Raw genomic sequence first — 18,118 nt, forward strand, 5'->3', positions numbered from 1 at the left:
TTCTTTTTGGGTTTCTGATATTTCCAATATAGTATCTGCAATAGGTACCTCAAAAGAATTTAAACAGAAAGCAAGTGTATGCTCGTGGCCTGGTTTTAGGAAGGGGAGGAGAAGGAAAAAGAATAGTGTTCCCTAAATCCTTCTTGACTCTGCTTCTCAATCTTATCCATCCCTCAGCCCTAATGAACTGCAAGCAATATTTCAGGTTGTGGATTGTGAAAGCAGAGAATGGAGAAGAGGAAAGCTAAAAAGAAAAGAACAAATTAGCTACTAATTTTGGAGTATCTTCTGCATGCTCAAAGCCATGCTGAAGAAGGTTCTTCACATTCAGTAGGTAGGATAGAGCACAGCAGTAGGCTGATGATAGATAAGGTTTTTGGAGTCATACTGTGTGAATTCAACTCTCAGCTTTGCCCCTAAATACTTTCACATGCTTGAACAATCTTCAACCTTTCTAAACCTCAATTTCCTTTTTTGTAAAAAAAGAGGGGAGGATAGGTAACTGTATTAAACCCGTGGGGTAGTTACATGGCTTAAGTGAAAGATTCTGCAGAGAGCAGTAGTTCTCAACATTGGCTGCACTGTACAATCACCTGGAGAGAGTTTAAACATTTTTGATGCGTCAGCATCCTCAGCCAATTAGATCAGACTCCCTGGGGATGGTTTCCCAGCTTCAGTATTTTTGAAGGTCCCCTGTTGGTTCTGCTGCACAGCAAAGGTGAGAACCACTACTAGTTCATGGTCCTGGGAGGTGTGATGCTATGACCAGCTTTGTGCGGTTCTGCCAATGGGGTTAATATTTTCATTCCTGCCAACTGCACCAAAGAAGTTTTTTTTATCTCCCTTTTTGCAGGTCAAGAAAATGAGACTCAGGATAATAACTTCTTCAAGCTCACATAACTAATAAGTGATGAGGATAGAATGGCATCTGGGTCTTTTGGATTCCTTAAGCCTCTGCTTTGGAGAAAAAGAGGAACACAGAAGATAAGACAGTGAGAGAAAAAGAAAGAACTCTGCGATTCCCTGTGTGTGCCCAGAAGTTGGGAGGCAGAGCTACCAGCGGGATCAGACAGCATTTCAGACTGGCTGGGTAATATCTTGTGACTATATCAGCACAAATATCATTTCAGCATCTGTTGCTAAAATTTGCAGGTAGTGTAGTCAAGTCTTCATTTTGTCTGATTCTGATTTCAGCTTTATAGGGTCCCCCAAACTGTCATCCAGCAATAAATTCCATTTTGATGTCTTTTGCTGCCAAAGAGAGAGATTAAATCCTTCAGAGATTCTGGGGAGTGGAAGTACCTTGGCCAACCTCGGTTGACCTTTCGTGTCCACATGTAGATCCAAATCCAAATCTTTGTATGTTCAGAGCTTAGAGAAAACATACTCTCAATTTTAGCTTGGCTGTAGCTTAAACCCTGAAGATCAGCATGAATTTTTGAAAATGTCTTTGGGTGATGACCTATGAGTAAATAAATGGTGGAGTAATACATTTTTTAACTCAATTATAGGTTGTGACAGTTCACTGGATCCTGAGGTTTTCTGGTATTTTGCTTGTGGTTCTAAGTGATGTTGCTGGAAGTGTGGCCGATTCCCTGTGAAGCAGACCCTGACATAGAGATTAGCATGTAGGATAGTTACTAAGGGGGGCTTTTGGATTGACACCTGTGAAAGGAAAGAAACAGAAGCAGGATTGGATGGAGAGGTAAGTCATTCTGTGATACAGTTTCAATGAAAGTCTTACCCAAACCTACCAGAAACTAAGAAGCTGAAAGGGGCCCCAGGTTATCCTGAGTTGGAGATGAGGGCCTTTACACCCTTGGGTGGGCCAAGCACTGGGGCCCAAGGGAAGGGCACGTGGCCTTGGGTGCAGCCAGGATCTTGAGACAAAGCCGGGTTTGTAGGACTCCCCACTGAGCAGGGAGCCTGACAGCTAAGGGCTACGTGTCAGCATCTGGAGGATTAAGTCCTTTTGTTTGGGAGGTGTTCTGTGTGGCACATCACAGTGACCACTACCAGGACAGTGTTGATGGGCATCTCAGCTGAGACCCATGGGCAGTGGCTCTTACACTCCACCTATACTATCTCGGGTTTAGAGGAGCCTATCTAGACCTTCGGCAAGACAGGTCCTTGACTAGGTGATAGCATTCAACGCTGTTTTTAAATTCATACCATTTTTGATCTAGCTTTCCTTAGCATAGTCTTGAATTATTATTTCATCTCTGTTCACTCAACAATGTTCTTCAGTTTCTTCCCAGAAGTTCCTCACTCTCATCTCTGCACCTAAGTGACCCATTTTCTTGGGCTCTCTCAAATGTCCCATAGCATTTACTATATTGTGTTGTGTGTTTGCATGTTGAGGTGTGATTCTCTCAAGGGAAGGGGTCACGTCTTTTTCAACCTCGTTCTCCCACCCCCATGTCCCAGCACACACCACTAGCACCCAGTAGGCTCTCAGTAAATGTTTACTACATGAATGAATAACCAAGATACCTTCTATTTTTCTTTGTCCTGATAAGGCTCTATTCTTGAATCTTTTTTTTTTTAAGATTTTATTTATTTATTTGACAGACAGAGATCACAAGTAGGCAGAGACAGGCAGAGAGAGATAGAGGAGGAAGCAGGCTCCCCGTCGAGCAGAGAGCCCGATGTGGGGCTCGATCCCAGGACCCTGGGATCATGACCTGAGCCGAAGGCAGAGGCTTTAACCCACTGAGCCACCCAGGTGCCCCTCTATTCTTGAGTCTTAAACAATTTTGATCTCTGATAATAAAATGCTAAGATATTCTTCCGTATTCAACTACCAGGCAGAAAAGCCAGCTCAAATAAAAGTCTGGGTCTCAAAACTGTTTCATGTACCTTGCTGTGGCTCTGGAGGAAGACCTAAAGGAAATAGTTGTGATTGACTTTTGAAATCAGTAGTTTCTCTGTGCCCATGCTAATTTATATGGAAGGTGAATTATTTAAAATAACACACATTCTTAGTAGGAAAACCTTGAGAACAAACAACTAGAAGAATTGGAAACTTCCAAGTTTAAGGATAAATTATTACTTGCAATATGATTGAGGAGAGAGATGGAGAAGTTATCTGCTTTAAATGTTTCGGTGATCATCTTGTGGTAACCGTGCTCTTAATACAAAGTAATATGAGTCGAACAAACGATAATCTGCAGGTGTGACACCTATCAAGTGTAGTCAGTAAATGTCATTAAGTGAGGAAATATGGTAAGGGAGTGTTGGAGAAGACTTTGATTTAGAGTCTGCGGAGTGAATGGAATGACTTGTTGTTCAGGGCAGTGAGATAGTGATCTCTGCATGTCTTATAAACCTCATCTGTTTTTCTTCTTGTACTTAGCCAAAAAATGTGATTATGAACAACAACCAACAAGTTACATTTTGCAATTCTGGCTCTTTGGGGGAATTTTTTTATTTTTATTTTTAAAAGGATTTTCTTTATTTGAGAGAGAGAGAGATTGAGAGAGAGAGCACAAGCAGGGTGTGGGGCAGAGGGAGAAACAGACTCCCCACTGAGCAGGGAGTCTGATGCAGGGCTCAATCCTGGGATTCTGGGATCATGACCCGAGCAGATACTTAACCAAATGAGCCACACAGGTGCCCCTTTTTGGGGATTTTAAATACAAATTCAGGGTAAGCTTATCTCATCCATTTGCCTATCTCAGTCATCTTCAAACTTTATTTTGTTTTTTGTAACCATAAAGGCTGATGAGTCTGATTGTGATTTGGAACTATTCTTATGTCATGGCTTAGGACAACAATAGTAAGAGAAAAAAATAGTGATACACTTGTTATGGCAGAAAGTAAAGAAGAAACATTAATCTTTGGCTTGGAGGAATGTTTAAATGAAATTTTCTTCCCTGGAATGTACTGAGTCAGGGAGTAGGGACTGTGGCCTGTTCCAATCATGCCTGCTGATTTGTCGGAGCCAGAATCCATTATTGAATTAGCTTGGTTGTGAGGCAGAGACAGCTAGTTGCCCACCAGATCCGTTTCCTCTTCTTGAGCAGTCACATAAACTATGTTTTTCTGCCTTCTTTGTCGTTTCTTGTCACCATACAGCTACATGCCGTCCTCCATACCCTTTTCCCATCTGCGAGCTGAACTTAAAGGACTTTGAGGTACTAGGAAAAGGGAAGCCAACATATAGAAAGAGCTTGTGTCCTGAAATGACCGTGGAGAAGGCTTGCTGTTGGGCAGGAACACACATTTTGGGTGTTGTGTAAGCAAATAAAAAAATACTATTTTATAAGCTGATAAGAATTTAGAACTTATCTGTTAGAGCAGCTGGCATTAATCTAACAACTACAAGCTTGTCAGCTTATATTTCATAAGGCCAATTGTATTTTTATAAGGCCAACTCTATTGCAAGAGAGGCTGGGAAATGTTGTCCTTTAGCTGGACACGTCATCACTTGGAATACAGTTGGAGTTGTGCTGGTAAGGAAGAAGAGGGGAAATGGGACATTTAGTCGTCAGCCAACAGTCTCTGCCACAATGTGTAATAGTTTAGATATTGCAGAGTGATTGAGGAAAATGGGGACAAGATAGTTCTAAACTAAACTTAGTTTAACTAAACATGTTTAGTGATAAGTTTGTCTTCAAGGTATAGAGTGTCAAGCGTATAAAAGATGAGAAGAATGGAGCAGCCAGTATAGGGAAGGCACGGGGTCACCACTAGCACGGGGAGGTAATGGTGAACAAACAGCAGTGAGAGCACAGCTGAAGGGAACAGGAATTTGCAGTAAGTCCCTTAACATACTTCTCTACTTTCTCAGCATCCATGCTCTGTGACCCAAAGGCAGGGGCGGAGAGAAAACACCTGGGTCAGTGCAGGACGTATTCTGTCTCTAATGTAAAGTGTGGTAATTTTTGGAACAATGGTCTGATTAGTGATAATTCTGTACAATAAATTATTCAAAATCCATTAGTTTTATGATCTTTGTATAAGCTAGTTAAAGAGGAAAAAAAACACTAATGGGATAAGTTCACTTCAGTAAATATTACTAAACTAGTAACTAAACTAAACTAATAAACTGGTAAACTAAACATGTTTAGTAAACATTTTTTATCATATGTAAGTTACTTTGAGCCCAAATTGAACATACATTAAAGAGTTCTTAATTTCTTGAGCATGGTTTGGAAAAAGTTAATGATTTTAAATTGAATTACTGTGATAGAGACGAACCGCTCGCTAACCCAGTTTCCTCTTTTTCCTGGGCACTCAGCTAGATGACATCTGTCAGCCTCGCTTACATTCAGATTTGACTATTCCCTGAGTTCCGGCCCATGGAATGTGAATGGAAGTGACACGTGCCATTTGCAGACTCCACCTTCGAAAACCAGCCTTTCGTGATCTTCTGGTCACTCTTTCATCTGCTGGCTGAATGCAGAATCCAGTGAAGGACTCTGAATCCCAGGGATTTAAGGAACCAGGCTCACTGAATTCCACATGAAAGTCTGCCCCCTGAAAATCCGGTTGACCTCTACTGGATACAAAGTAAACAAAAGTGTCAGACCTCTGAAATTCCAAGGCTTGCTTATTATAGCAGCTAGCTGGCATTTCTTCCCCTAAGTAATCAAACTGGTAATCAGATGGGAAGTGAGCTTGCTTAATAATGATACAGTTGTCTTGTCGAAAATGTAGCAAGCCCTTCCTAACCTTAAATTTTTTTACACAAAATTTTAATATATACCAATTTACTTAATACCTTTCTTAAAATTGTGAACATGTTGAATAATGTGTTTGTTTATTTCTAGTCACTGATACTAGAGATTAATGGGAAAGTTCCCAAGAGGAAAGGGAGATGAAGTATATGTCAGAGCCTGGGAGGAGGCCTTTGGAATACAGCCGTGGGAGAGTTAAAGAATCTGAAGCAAATTTCTTCCTGGGTCTTGTACCTGCATTCCTGACACCACCATGGGGAGACACTGCCTGAGCAGCAGTCCGTCAAAGTGAGCTGGAAGGAAGTTATCAGGGGCATGCTAAGTTTTTTAAATCATGGAATGGGAAAGTGGGGTTGAGAAATACCTGAGTACTAACCTAGAATTCTATACTCAGTGAAAATAGTCTCCAGATTGGAGAAAAACAAAGACATTTCTCAGCATGGAAAAGCTAAGAGAATTCATCCCCAGAAGATTTACACTAAAAGAAGTAGATTCACACTAAAAGAAGTACTAAAGAGAATTCCTCAGGCGTGAGAAAAATGATTCCAGACAGAAAAACAGAAATGCAGGAAAGAAAGAGTAAACATATGGATAAATCTAAATAAGTACACACCATACAAAACAGTTATAATAATGCCTTGTGGAGTTTAAATATATATAAAACTAAATGCGTGACAAAGGGCATGAGGGGATAAATGGAGTCAAAATGTTTTAAGAATTTAACATCCAGGAAGTGGTAGAATTATTGATACACACTGCATGATACTAAGTCAAGAATGTATGCACGATCTCTAGAATAACTGTTAAAGGATAGCAATAGTATATACAACTAGTAAAAGAGAAAATGCAGTAACACAAATATTTAGTTAATTCAAAAGAAAGGGAAAAAGAAGAAAAAATATAAAACAGGTAGGACCAATAAAGAACAAATAGTGAAATCCAAATATATTTTCAATAATAATAATGTAAATGAACTACTAAAGTCATTACAGATTTTTATTTATTTATTAAATATTTTATTTACTTATTTGAGATAAAGTGATTAAGAGAGCAGGAGCAGGGGAGCAAAGAAAAAGGGAGAAACCGGCTCCCCATTGAGCAGGGAGCCCAATGTGGGGCTCCATCCCAGGACCCCAGGATCATGACCTGAGCCAAAGGCAGTGGGCTTAACCCACTGAGCCACCCAGGTGCCATCATTATAGATTTTTAATTTGAAAAAGAAATTAAACAGGTTCTCTGTAGCAGAAGCACATAGCATATACTAGGTACAATGAAACTAAGAAAATAAGAATCTATTCATGTATCATTTACAATGAGTTTAGAAGTAAAATATTTTTTTTTGTAGACTACAGATAAATCAGACATCTCTTTTGTCCCTGGTCTTTCCAAATGAGGTCTCCTAAGTTTTGAAACATATGGCAGTGGTCAGGAAATGGAGTGGGTTGAAGGGAACTAAGCCAAAAAAGGGAAAGGATTTGTAACTCTTTAAAACATTGACTTCTAGGGGCGCCTGGGTGGCTCAGTGGGTTAAAGCCTCTGCCTTCAGCTTAGGTCATGATCCTAGGATCCTGGGATCGAGCCCTGTATCGGGCTTTCTGCCAAGTCTTTCTGATGTCATGGGTCAGTGTAAAAAGACATATTTCACCCTTGTTACAACAAAGAAAAGCTGTAAAAGAATTGCTTTGCCACATGGTGAGTAGTGATATAGGCCCAAAAACTCAATAGAATTTACACGGCAATAGTTTAGGAAGTGTAGTAGTAAAAACCCAATGAAGACCTCTTTGTTAAATTTATACCTTGGGGGTAGATTAACAAAAAAAAAAAAAAAAAAAAAAAAAAGAGCCATCAAAATAATAGATCTGTGGTTTAAAATGAGTTCATCATAAAAAGGAAAACAACAACACATAATAATGAAGATGATTCATTCCCTTCAAAACTGAACTGTGATCTGTAGCTGAGTTCCCTCCTCTGTGGTCCAAATGAGAGCTTGGGGATAACTGTGGCAGGGTCCCAGGCAAGCAGCCACAGGCATTCATGCCTAGAGTATCTGGGCTCAAGGGAATCTTTGATGCTCTAAGGAAAGTTGATGTCAGCATGCCCATACTCTTTAGGTCCTTAGGAGATGGAGAAGGGTATAACCCTGCTAACTTCAGGGGATCAAGAGAAAACCAAGGAACAAAAATGTTTCCTCCTGGAAGCTGTATGCTATAAAACAGCAGACCACTTAGGGCATGCAGGTAAACTGAGTCCCTATGAGCAGCTCTAAGAGAAGTAACAGCAAACCTAGAGAGCCAAGCATTGGTGGAGAGGGAGAACAACTAACATAGGCTGTAACACACCAGAGGCACAGAAGGGGAAAGATGATAATTTGAACAACAACAACAAAAAAGCACTTGTGGAGATCCAAGTATAGCTCAGAAAAGATCTTCTGAAATTAAAAATATGAGTTTCAGGCACAATTTAGTAGATGAATTGGAGAAGTTGATTGCTTTTGAGACAGAGTTGCTTTCTTTGCTTGTGTCTGGCTATTTATTCAAAAGTTCAGGACCCTTTGGGTGTTATGGTTGGGACGGTTTATAGCTACTTCCTGGACTCCATCGTGGCCTGAGGGTTTTGGTTTTGAACCTTTATTTAACAATTCTCTGGGTGTATGCGGGTATATTTTTCAAAATTCTTAAATTTCTAGTTTTTTTTTTTAAAAGAGTTTATTTATTTGAGAGAGAGAAGGCACAAGGAGAGGTGGGCAGAGAGAGAGGGAAAAGCAGGCTTCTCACTGAGCAGGGAGCCCAATGCAGGACTCGATCCCAGGACCCTGAGACCATTACCTGAGCCAAAGGCCGATGCTTAACTGACAGCCACCTGGGCATCCCTATTTTTCAAACTTCTTTCCCTGTTCCTAGGATTTAAAAAACTTGGCATTCCCCTAATAATTTCCCTCCAGCTAACATTAGCACATTGTTGATGAGAGAAAGGTAACTCCACTGTCCCCCCACGGTGGTGTCAGGAAAGCAGGTACCAGACTCAGGAGGACTGCTTCAGATTCTTTAACTTCCCCATGGCTGCATTCCAAAGACCTCCTCCCAGGATCCATCACACAGTTCACCTCCTTTTTCTCTTTACAACTCTCCCGTTAATCCTTAATAACTTACAAGTTACATATATATGATCCAAAATTTTAGAGTTATAGAATTAGTTTGTTCTTTATGTATTCCAGTCTTTGTGTGAGATTCTCTATCCTATCATGTATTTTATCAAATATTTTAATTTCTGGGTTTTTTTTTTAAGATTTTATTTATTCGACAGAGAGAGAGATCACAAGTAGGCAGAGAGGCAGGCAGAGAAAGAGGGGGAGAAGTAGGCTCCCCACTGAGCATAGAGCCTGACATGGGGGCTCGATCCCAGGACCCTGAGATCATGACCTGAGCTGAAGACAGAGGATTAACCTACTGAGCCACCCAGGTGCCCCTTAATTACTGTTTCTTAAAGCCTGTGGTGAATCATTCTAACACTTAAGCCATCTGTAAGTGCATTTCTATTATCTGCTTTTTCTCTTGGTTCTGCCTAATCTTTTTTTTTTATTAAATATTGGGCACTGTGTAAAAATACTGTAGAGGCTTTGATGAAGTTATCTGTCTCCAGAGAGGGCTCACCTAACTTTCAGTAGTTAACTAGAGTAAGGACAAATTACCTTAATCTGTTCAAGAGCTGAACTGACTTGGGGCTGGGTTGCAGTCTTTGGGGGGCTCTCTTGGCTGGGAGAACAAGGGAGGCTGAAATCAAGCTGGTAACTCTGTCCCCAAGTCATGATTCCTATTGTGACCGCATCTGCCTGAAGAAGCGGTGTTCTGTTCAAGTGATACAAAGGAATACATATAGACTAGTAGTTGTCCATTTTCACCTCTTCTTATTACTGTTGTTTTTAGGAAAACAGGCATGGAAATAGGTCCTCAGGGCAACCTCAGTTAATGGCTCTGGCTTTCCAAAACCTGTAGTTCCAAAATTCTAAGAAACTTGTAAGGGAAATATAAAAAGAGCGGCACCAACACCTTTAAGAACAAAACAAACACCAAAAAACAAAACCCTGTGAATGTGGCATCATGATGCATTAAGTCTACATTTAATAATAATTTTGTAAAAGAAAAAACAATCACATCCTGAGACATTCTGATGTCTAATTAATTCAGGGCAGAACTGAATGGCAAGCATCAAGAGAAAGGGGCCAGGATAGAGAACAGATGCTATCTGAAGAGTGACCCTGGCAAATTTTCTCTAAAATCCCACAGGTATGTTCTGTGAACATTTATAAGCCTTCTTGGTTTCAAAATGATGGGCACAAAGAGGGGAGAAGACCTGGCAGGCAAATTATAGAGTCTCAGGTAAAACTAGAAACCAGGCTGCCTCATCTGATGTGGTCCTTTAAGCCTAACTCACAATAGACATAAACAGACAAAACCTTTCCTTATTTAAGTCACTTTTTTTGTACATATTTGGGCCCCAAACAAAAAAAAAAATGTCATTTAAAAGTAACCCTTGTGGTAATTTTTGGCTGAAGGAAGTACAACTTCACTGAGTGTTATATGTAAGTGGTGAGTTACTAAATTCTACTCCTGAAACCAATATTATATTACATGTTAACTAAATAGGATTTCAATAAAAACTTGAAACATGGAATGAATGAATGAATAATGAATGAATAGGAATCACAATTTGATTTAACCAGAATAAAGTTTGTAATTATATATTATTTTCCATGTATTTGTCAATTAGGGTGAATGACATGAAACAAAAAGAGAAAAGTGCTGAAGCTTATATTGCATTTTTTCAACTGTTTATTTTCAGGAGATATTTATAAGTGGCTTCTAGCATGTATATTTGCACATTTATTAACGTTTAGAGTAATTGATGAATTTCTAACTAGACATACTTAAATATGAAAGAAAGAAATCTCTGGGGAAAAGTCTCTCTTGTGACTTTTCATTCTTTCTTAATGTATGTATCTCTATCTTGTCCAAAGGTCTTGCTCCTTGCCCTGCTCCATTCCATCTGGATAGTCCCAGGATAAATAATGTCAGTATCAACAAGAAAGTATGTGCTTCTGTTCTATATTTTCCATTCCCAGCTGTTGGCCTTAGATAGAGCATCTGAAATAGGAAGGAAAAGCTCTAAGTCTAGCCAGCATGACTCTCTAACTGCTCTGTGTAAAAGTAGAGCTGATGGCACATGCTGAGCCCTTCTTAGTCCTTTAGGGCCCAAGATTTTAGAAATTCAGAAGTGCTTTTCTTCTCAGAATATGGGCTCTAACAAAAGTCAAAATCTTAGCTAGACACTCAAAAGCTAGTCCTTCCTTTCTTTGCTTCTTGGCTGTTTTGTTATGTCTTTTTCCTAAAGCAAAGGTAGAAAGCCCTATCTGTTTGTTCTGGGGGACAGGTAAAAAGGTTCACCACAGTAGGTATCATACCAGTACAACAGCTAAGACCCTTTATAATCTGGCTGAGCCCTCCAATCCGTTTTTAGCCTATTAACTTACTCCTTTTCTTCCTCCACCACCACCCCTGCCTGCCTGCCGACTCACCATTTATCCTGTAGTCCAGCTGTACAGAATAGTTTCCATTTTCTGAACACGCTGTGCACTTTCATGCCTCTGTTCTTTCCTCACATCGTCTCTGCATAAAGTGGTTGTCCCCCCTCTTATGTGCTCCACTGCTGAAAGCATACTTGGTCTTTAAAGTTCAACTCCTTTTTTATTACTTCTTTGGAGAAGCCTTTTGCTTTTGCCTATCCTGGGTTCTTCCTCTGTGCTTTGCCAGCATGTAGTCCCAACTGTTTAAAAAAAAAAAAAGAAGAAGAAGAAGCATGTATCATACCATTTTATATTCAATGTTGGGTCTCCGCCACTAGTAGTTAGCTCCTAGAGAAGGGAACATTTTTCTCAGCATCTTGGAATCCCTAGTGCCTAGCACAGTGCCTAGCATGTTGGAAGCATTCTATAAATGGTGAATACTTAAATAAATTAAAGAACGAATGGGGGGAAAAGTGGGGAAGTCTGAAGGAGGAATAAATTTAGATAAGGGAGAGGCATTAATGAATCAGATTTTAGATGTATTAGGTTTGAGGATACCAATGGGGGTGTTTGGGCAGAAATTCTCCATCACCTACATCACATTACGTTCCCGGATTCCCGGTCCTGCTACACGTGTCTTGAAATGATGCAGGCTGGATCTATTCAGGGTCAGGACTGTGTCAGTTAAGGTTGTGGCAGGACAGAGATACCACATTTAAAGTGGGAAAACTGAAGAGGGGTTAATGGACTATTTACAAAGTTGTTAAGGGAAATAACGTCTCTTGGTCTTGCACAGGCGAAGAGTGGTTACTGGAATTTATGAGGGCGGAGCCGGAACTGTGGTTCTAGCTATAGCTGTAGGTGAGGCTGCTGGAGAGAAGTTGTGGTCTTTCGGTGGAGGCACGCAGCCACTGCCAGCCTGCAAGCACACAGCAGGGAACTTGAGAAATAAATTTCCTGCCCTCTCTTTCCTACTTGCCCCCAACTGAGCATCAGTGGGCAAGGGAACCTCTTTGATATTATCCATAGAGGGTCAGCCTTCTGAGGGAAGGGGCAGGTAGAAAAGCATGGAGAGTGGATCCTGAGGGCAAACCGAGACTGTCTCGTACACAGGCTATCCGAATCAGCCATCAGAGATGACTTGCAGCCCTTCTACGTGCTCTCCTTTAATGGAGCATGCCTCTTGGGCATATGCTGTGAAAGGTTCCAGGGTTTAGGCTGGATTGAGTGGGTGATGAGCTACAAAGCAGGGAATTCAAACGGATGAATTGGAATTGTGATAAATACGGAAGCTAGAAGTCAGAGCTGGCTGCGGAAGTAATACCAAGCATTAAGTCTAAGGAGAGAGGCTGTTAGAGGAAGGGATGAAGGAGTTGGAATAAGGAGAGCAGGAATGAGTGTGATGTAGAGGGCAGGACTGGTGGAGGCAGCCAGTTCAGGAAGAAAAGCACGAAATTATCATATGGTTTCACTCATATGTGGAACATGAGAATAACATGGAGGATCACAGGGGAAGGGAGGGAAAACTGAATGGGAAGAAATCAGAGAGGGAGACAAACCATGAGAGACTCTGGACTCTGGGAAAGAAAGTAAGGGTTATAGAAGGGAGGGGGCGGGGGGACGGGGGTAGCCAAGTGATGGGTATTAAGGAGGGCACGTGTGGTGATGCGCACTGGGTGTTCTACACAGCTAACGAATTGTTGAACACTAGGTCAGAAACTAATGATGTACTATAAGTTGGCTAATTAGACACTGAATAAATAAATAATAAATAAATGCACAGAAGAGGTGAGTTTGCTACAGGTGAGCTCCTTCTTTTTTTTTTTTTTAAGATTTATTTATTTGACAGACAGAGATCAAAAGTAGGCAGAGAGAGAGAGGGGTGGGGAAGCAGGCTCCCTGCTGAGCAGAGAGCCTGATGTGGGGCTTGATTCCAGGACCCTGGGATCATGACTTGAGCCGGAGGCAGAGGCTTTAACCCACTGAGCCATTGAGGCGCCCCTACAGGGGAGCTCTTAACAGGATCAGGCATCACATCAGGGTGCAGAGAGGGGTGAGCCCGCTAGGCTGATTATGCCAGGCCAGACCCAACACAACTTTTGTTAACCTTCCATTAATTGATTTAAATCACATCTGCAATTGGTAAGTGTCTACTTCCAATCCACCCTACCTCCTCTTACAGCACTGGATTCAGCCTCCTACTTCACCGGGGGGATTGAGGTCCTCAGGAGTAGACTTGCTCCTCCTCCACCTCATTACCTCACTTCCTGTCTTTTCTTGCCTTCCTGTTGTCTCAGAGGCAGTGTTACCTTTCCTGTTCTCCTCAGCATTCTGAGCCTTCCCCTGTGTCCTTGATCTCTGTACTCAGCTCCCCTACACCCCCTTACCCTGGCAAAGGACTTTGTCACTTCAGTTGTTTTCTCTCTTTAGCACTTTCACTAACTTTCCTCTACACAAATAAGCACAAGTGTAGTTAGCCTGAAAAATAAAACCACAAACTGGTCCTGCTTTTCTGGTAACTGTCCTCTCTTTCTTTACCTTAGGCACCAGAACTCTAGAAAGGTGGCTGCCTCTCAGTCCCACCACTTACTCCGCATTTAATTCTCTGAGTTTTGGCTTCTTTGACACTACTATGCTGAACTTACTCTCCTAAAGTCTCCAGGGGCCAACTAATCATTGGCTTTTTCTCAGTCTGGGGCTATGGACTGTCTGAGAGATTTATCCCGGTAAATGACCTTTGCCTTCTTGAAAATCCTCTCTTCATATCCATCACCCATACCCTCTGCAACACCTCTTACACATTCCCCTGCCTTCTCTGATCACATTGGGCAAGGTGTGGCTCTGCAGGCAGACTTACTGGGTTCAAATCCTGGCTTTGCCATTTCGTCTCTATGCAATGTTGGGCAAGTCATTGGATCCTACTGTACCTTACTTTCCCCATCTTAAACAGAAATGGGAATGGTACTTACCCTTTGAGTTGTGTGAGGATTTAGTGGCATATTGAACGTAGGGCACTTTGTAGACTTCCGGGCTTGTAATAAACACTCAGAGTTAGCTGTCACCTAACTTGTCTCCCTTGTCTCATGCATTTTCTCATGTATTTTCTTGTCTCATGTATTTTCTTCTACCAAGGGTACCTACAGATCATTTCCTGGACTTTCTCTATGGTTTCCATTTTACTCACATTATTGCCTCTCCCTGGAAGCCCCCCCTCAAGATACTGAAATCCTTTGACTTCCTTAAATGCCTTCCTTTTCTATGAAGCCCTCTCATGTCACTGAAGCCAAAGCTGATTTGTCCTCCAGTGAAATCTCATAGTCCTTTGCTCATTCTTCTGGTACATTATGCTTTAAAAAAAAAAAAAGTTATTTAATTCTGTGATTTATCTTCCTTACAAGATTCTAAGTTCTTTGATGGCAAAAGAACACCTAGTCAGTGTTGAATGGTAGATGGTCATAATTGGATTAATATGGGACCATGTATCCTAATCCAGTGGGGAAAGCATTACATTAGATTCAGTGGAAATGTCTTTTTTAAAAAAGATTTTATTTACTTGATGAAGAGAGACACAGCAAGAGAGGGAACACAAGCAGAGGGAGAGGGAGAGGAAGAAGTATGCTTCCTACTGAGCAGGGAGCCTGATTCAGGGCTCGATCCCAGGACCCTGGGATCATGACCTGAGCCAAAGGCAGAGGCTTAATGACTGAGCCACTCAGGCACCCCAGATTCAGTGGAAATATCTTTACAGACTATCTATATGATCTAAAGAGACTACTGAATAGAGTCCACTTAGAAGATTCTGAAATAAATTACATGGGAACAGCAAAAGAAAGAGCAGATAGATGCCTCATGTGTTTAATGAATATAAAACCCTGGGAGAAGTATATTAGAAGCTGAAGGTTGTAACCTTAGAAAACTATTTGATTTTAATGTACACAAGAATAAAATGCTGAGTCAGAGGGGTTTAGGGATTAATCAGGAAAAAAAAGAAAGTTTGTATATATTGAGTCCATCCATGCCTGTCCTCAGAAACTCCGTAAACAAGCAAGCGAGTTCGAATTAAGCTCAAGAGGGGGAAAAGGAAGAGATGTTGGAACAGATCTTCCACAAAGTTGGTCTTCATTAAATATGAGTGGACAAATAAGTTAAGGAATGAATTTATCAGGGTAAAATCATATTGATTTAAGATCACCATATTGCACCAAGTAGATTGAACTTAATTTGCCTATGTGACTTTGACAGTGAACACTTCTCACTCTGCTAATACTTGTCACCAATGTACATTTTCTCCTGCCATACTCTCCCTTATCGTGGGCTCTATTCAAGATACAGGTGCTTCTTAGCTAGTTACTAACTTGGCACCCCACACTTCATCCTTTTATCCTTTATTTAGAATAGAGGTTGAGGGGGCACCTGGGTGGCTCATTGGGTTAAGCCTCTGCCTTCAACTCAGGTCATGATCTCAGGGTCCTGGGATCGAGGCCCACATTGGGCTCTCTGTTCAGCGGGGAGCCTGCTTCCCCTTCTCTCTTGGCCTGCCTCTCTGCCTATTTGTGATCTCTCTCTCTCTGTCAAATAAATAAAATCTTAAAAAAAAAAAAAGGATAGAGGCTGAGAACTTTTGTGAGGAATAGAGAATGATTCGTTACTGTTCCAAAACTCCAGCCTTTCTTCTATTTTCCTGGCCCAAATCAGCTTGTTCCCAGACTTGGATATCCCATTCAGAAAAACAAAACCAGCATGGCTTATCAGAACTACCTTTATTGGGGTTAGTTGGTGAGTTGCCATCTTGGGAGGAGAGGAGTCTTACCCCCATCTGAAGTGACTTATGAGAATATTCTTTACCTATGTGTAATAATCTCTTTCATAGCAGTTCTGCAGATAGTTTTCTCCATCTCCTTATTGCCAGTGATATTTAGGGCCCCACATAGATAAGTTCTCCAGGAAGCCACCCACATGGTAAGACTGCCCTAACTCAAGTCTCACTCCCCTGCAGAATTAGCAATCTCAATAAATGTTACTACATCACATATTTCCTCAAGTCAGAGCACCAGGTATCATTCTTATTTTTTCCATCTCTTCCTCAATCACCAAATCATATCTGCTTCTAAATTTCTAGAATAAATGAATTTTCTTATTTCAAATAACTTGTCCATATATATCCTCTTGAATTCTTGTGCAGAGAAGGATATCATCTATGTGTGTAATGACTGTTTTATTTCTTTCCTTCCAATCACTATGTCTTTTTATCTTTTCCTTGGACATCCAGTAAAATGTTAAATGGAAATAATGATGGCATCTATCTTGTTTCTTCTCAAAAGGAAATGATTGTAATGATTCATCGAGTGTAAAATTTGCTCTATGGTTTTGGTAGATACTATTTATCAAGTTAAGGAAGTTCTCATGTGTTTCTAGCCTGTTAAGAGATTTTTTTTTTTTTGAGTCTTATATGTGTCTTATCTTTTACCATTTTTTGCTAAATATCTTGAGATGATCATATTTTTGACTCACATAAATTGACAAGAATCATGCTTCTCTATTTACTCAGGATATTGTTCTACATTTTTCTTTCTCATATTGCTCTTACCTAGGGTTAGTATCAAGCATATACTTGCCTCATCATATAAGTTGGGGGAATTGACCTTTTTTTCCCCCTCATTAGAACAGTTTGTAGAAGATTAAGGTTATATGTTTGCTAGAACTAACTTATAAAACTGACTAGACCTAATATTTATTTTATTTTTAGAAGCAGATTTTTATTTCTTTAATAGCTATAAGCCTAATCAGGGTTTCTTCTTGAGTTTCCTCTGGTTAGTTTGTTTTTCTAGGGATTGTTCCTGAATCGAAGTTTTCAGATTTATGGACATAAAGTCTCTCTCTCTCTCTCTCTCTAAATGAATATAATTTACTTCTTTAGCTGCTCAGTATTCTTCAAAAGTGTCAATATCATGAAAAAGAAGTGAAGTCTAAAGAAATGTCACACATTGGAGGAGACTAAGGAAAAATGACAATTAAATGCAACATGGAGGCCTGGATAGGATCCTGGAACAGAAAAAAACATTAGTGGAAAAGCAAGTGAAATTTGAGTAAGGTTTGAAATTTAGTTAATAATACTGTGTCTATGTTAATTTTTTGGTCCTGATCTTTGCACTATAGTTATATAACATGAAGAGAAACTGGGTGAAGGGTATTTGGAAAATTTATTCTTGCAACTTTTCTATAAGTCTAAAATTAGTAAAAAATTAGTAAAAAATTAGTAAAAAAAGTAAAAAAGTAAAAAGTTTAAAAAAGATCATTCTGGTAGCTGTGTAGAAAATAGACTGGGGTGGGGACAAAATGGACACAGAGAAAACAAGCAGACATTCAGGAAACGTGGTTTGGAAGAATAAAGATGGTAGCAGTAAAGATGAGAAGTGGTTTACTAATTTTTAAAACCATCATACTTCTGTATGATTTTTTGATTGATAATATTTATTTGCACCGCCTCCTTTTTAAAATTGATAAATTTTGCTAATGTTTTATTGATTTTGTTAGTCTTTTTATAAAAGGAACTAAACTTTAAAAAAATACTTATAATTTTTACTTTCCTTTCCAATACATTAATTTCTGTTCTTTATTTCCTCGGTAGATATTTGTTGAGCTCTTATTATATTCCAAACACTGTTCTAGTCACTTGAAATAAGTCAGTAAACAAAACTGACCACGATTCTTATCATTAAACTCACCAAGTCTTAAGTCAGATGAGCTCAGCAGCACTCTGTCGTATGAGGGAAATGGTATATCTGGGATCAAGCCCAAGTAGGACCAGAGGGCATAAATAAGCTGTATTAGCCAGTTATCCAAATCCACGTGTCACCCCCCACAGTTGTATCAGTGC

At 40.2% G+C, this 18,118-nt stretch overlaps 1 long non-coding RNA gene across 2 annotated transcripts in view; it reads left to right on the top strand.

The window, feature by feature from the left end:
• LOC116875550 overlaps positions 1-18,118 on the top strand; it is a 184,535-nt gene that overhangs the window by 2,788 nt on the left and 163,629 nt on the right. The window contains exons 2-3 of one of the 2 annotated variants that reach the window (XR_004384221.1): positions 178-334; positions 854-1,725. The exons of the other annotated variant lie outside the window; for it this stretch is intronic. This is a non-coding gene — a long non-coding RNA (uncharacterized LOC116875550). Of the gene's footprint in view, positions 1-177; positions 335-853; positions 1,726-18,118 lie in introns of those variants that run through there. 2 annotated transcript variants of the gene reach the window in all.

This window comes from Lontra canadensis, unplaced genomic scaffold, assembly GCF_010015895.1.
Source record: "Lontra canadensis isolate GAN:19392208 unplaced genomic scaffold, GSC_riverotter_1.0 scaffold42, whole genome shotgun sequence".
Taxonomy (NCBI): Eukaryota; Metazoa; Chordata; class Mammalia; order Carnivora; family Mustelidae; genus Lontra; species Lontra canadensis.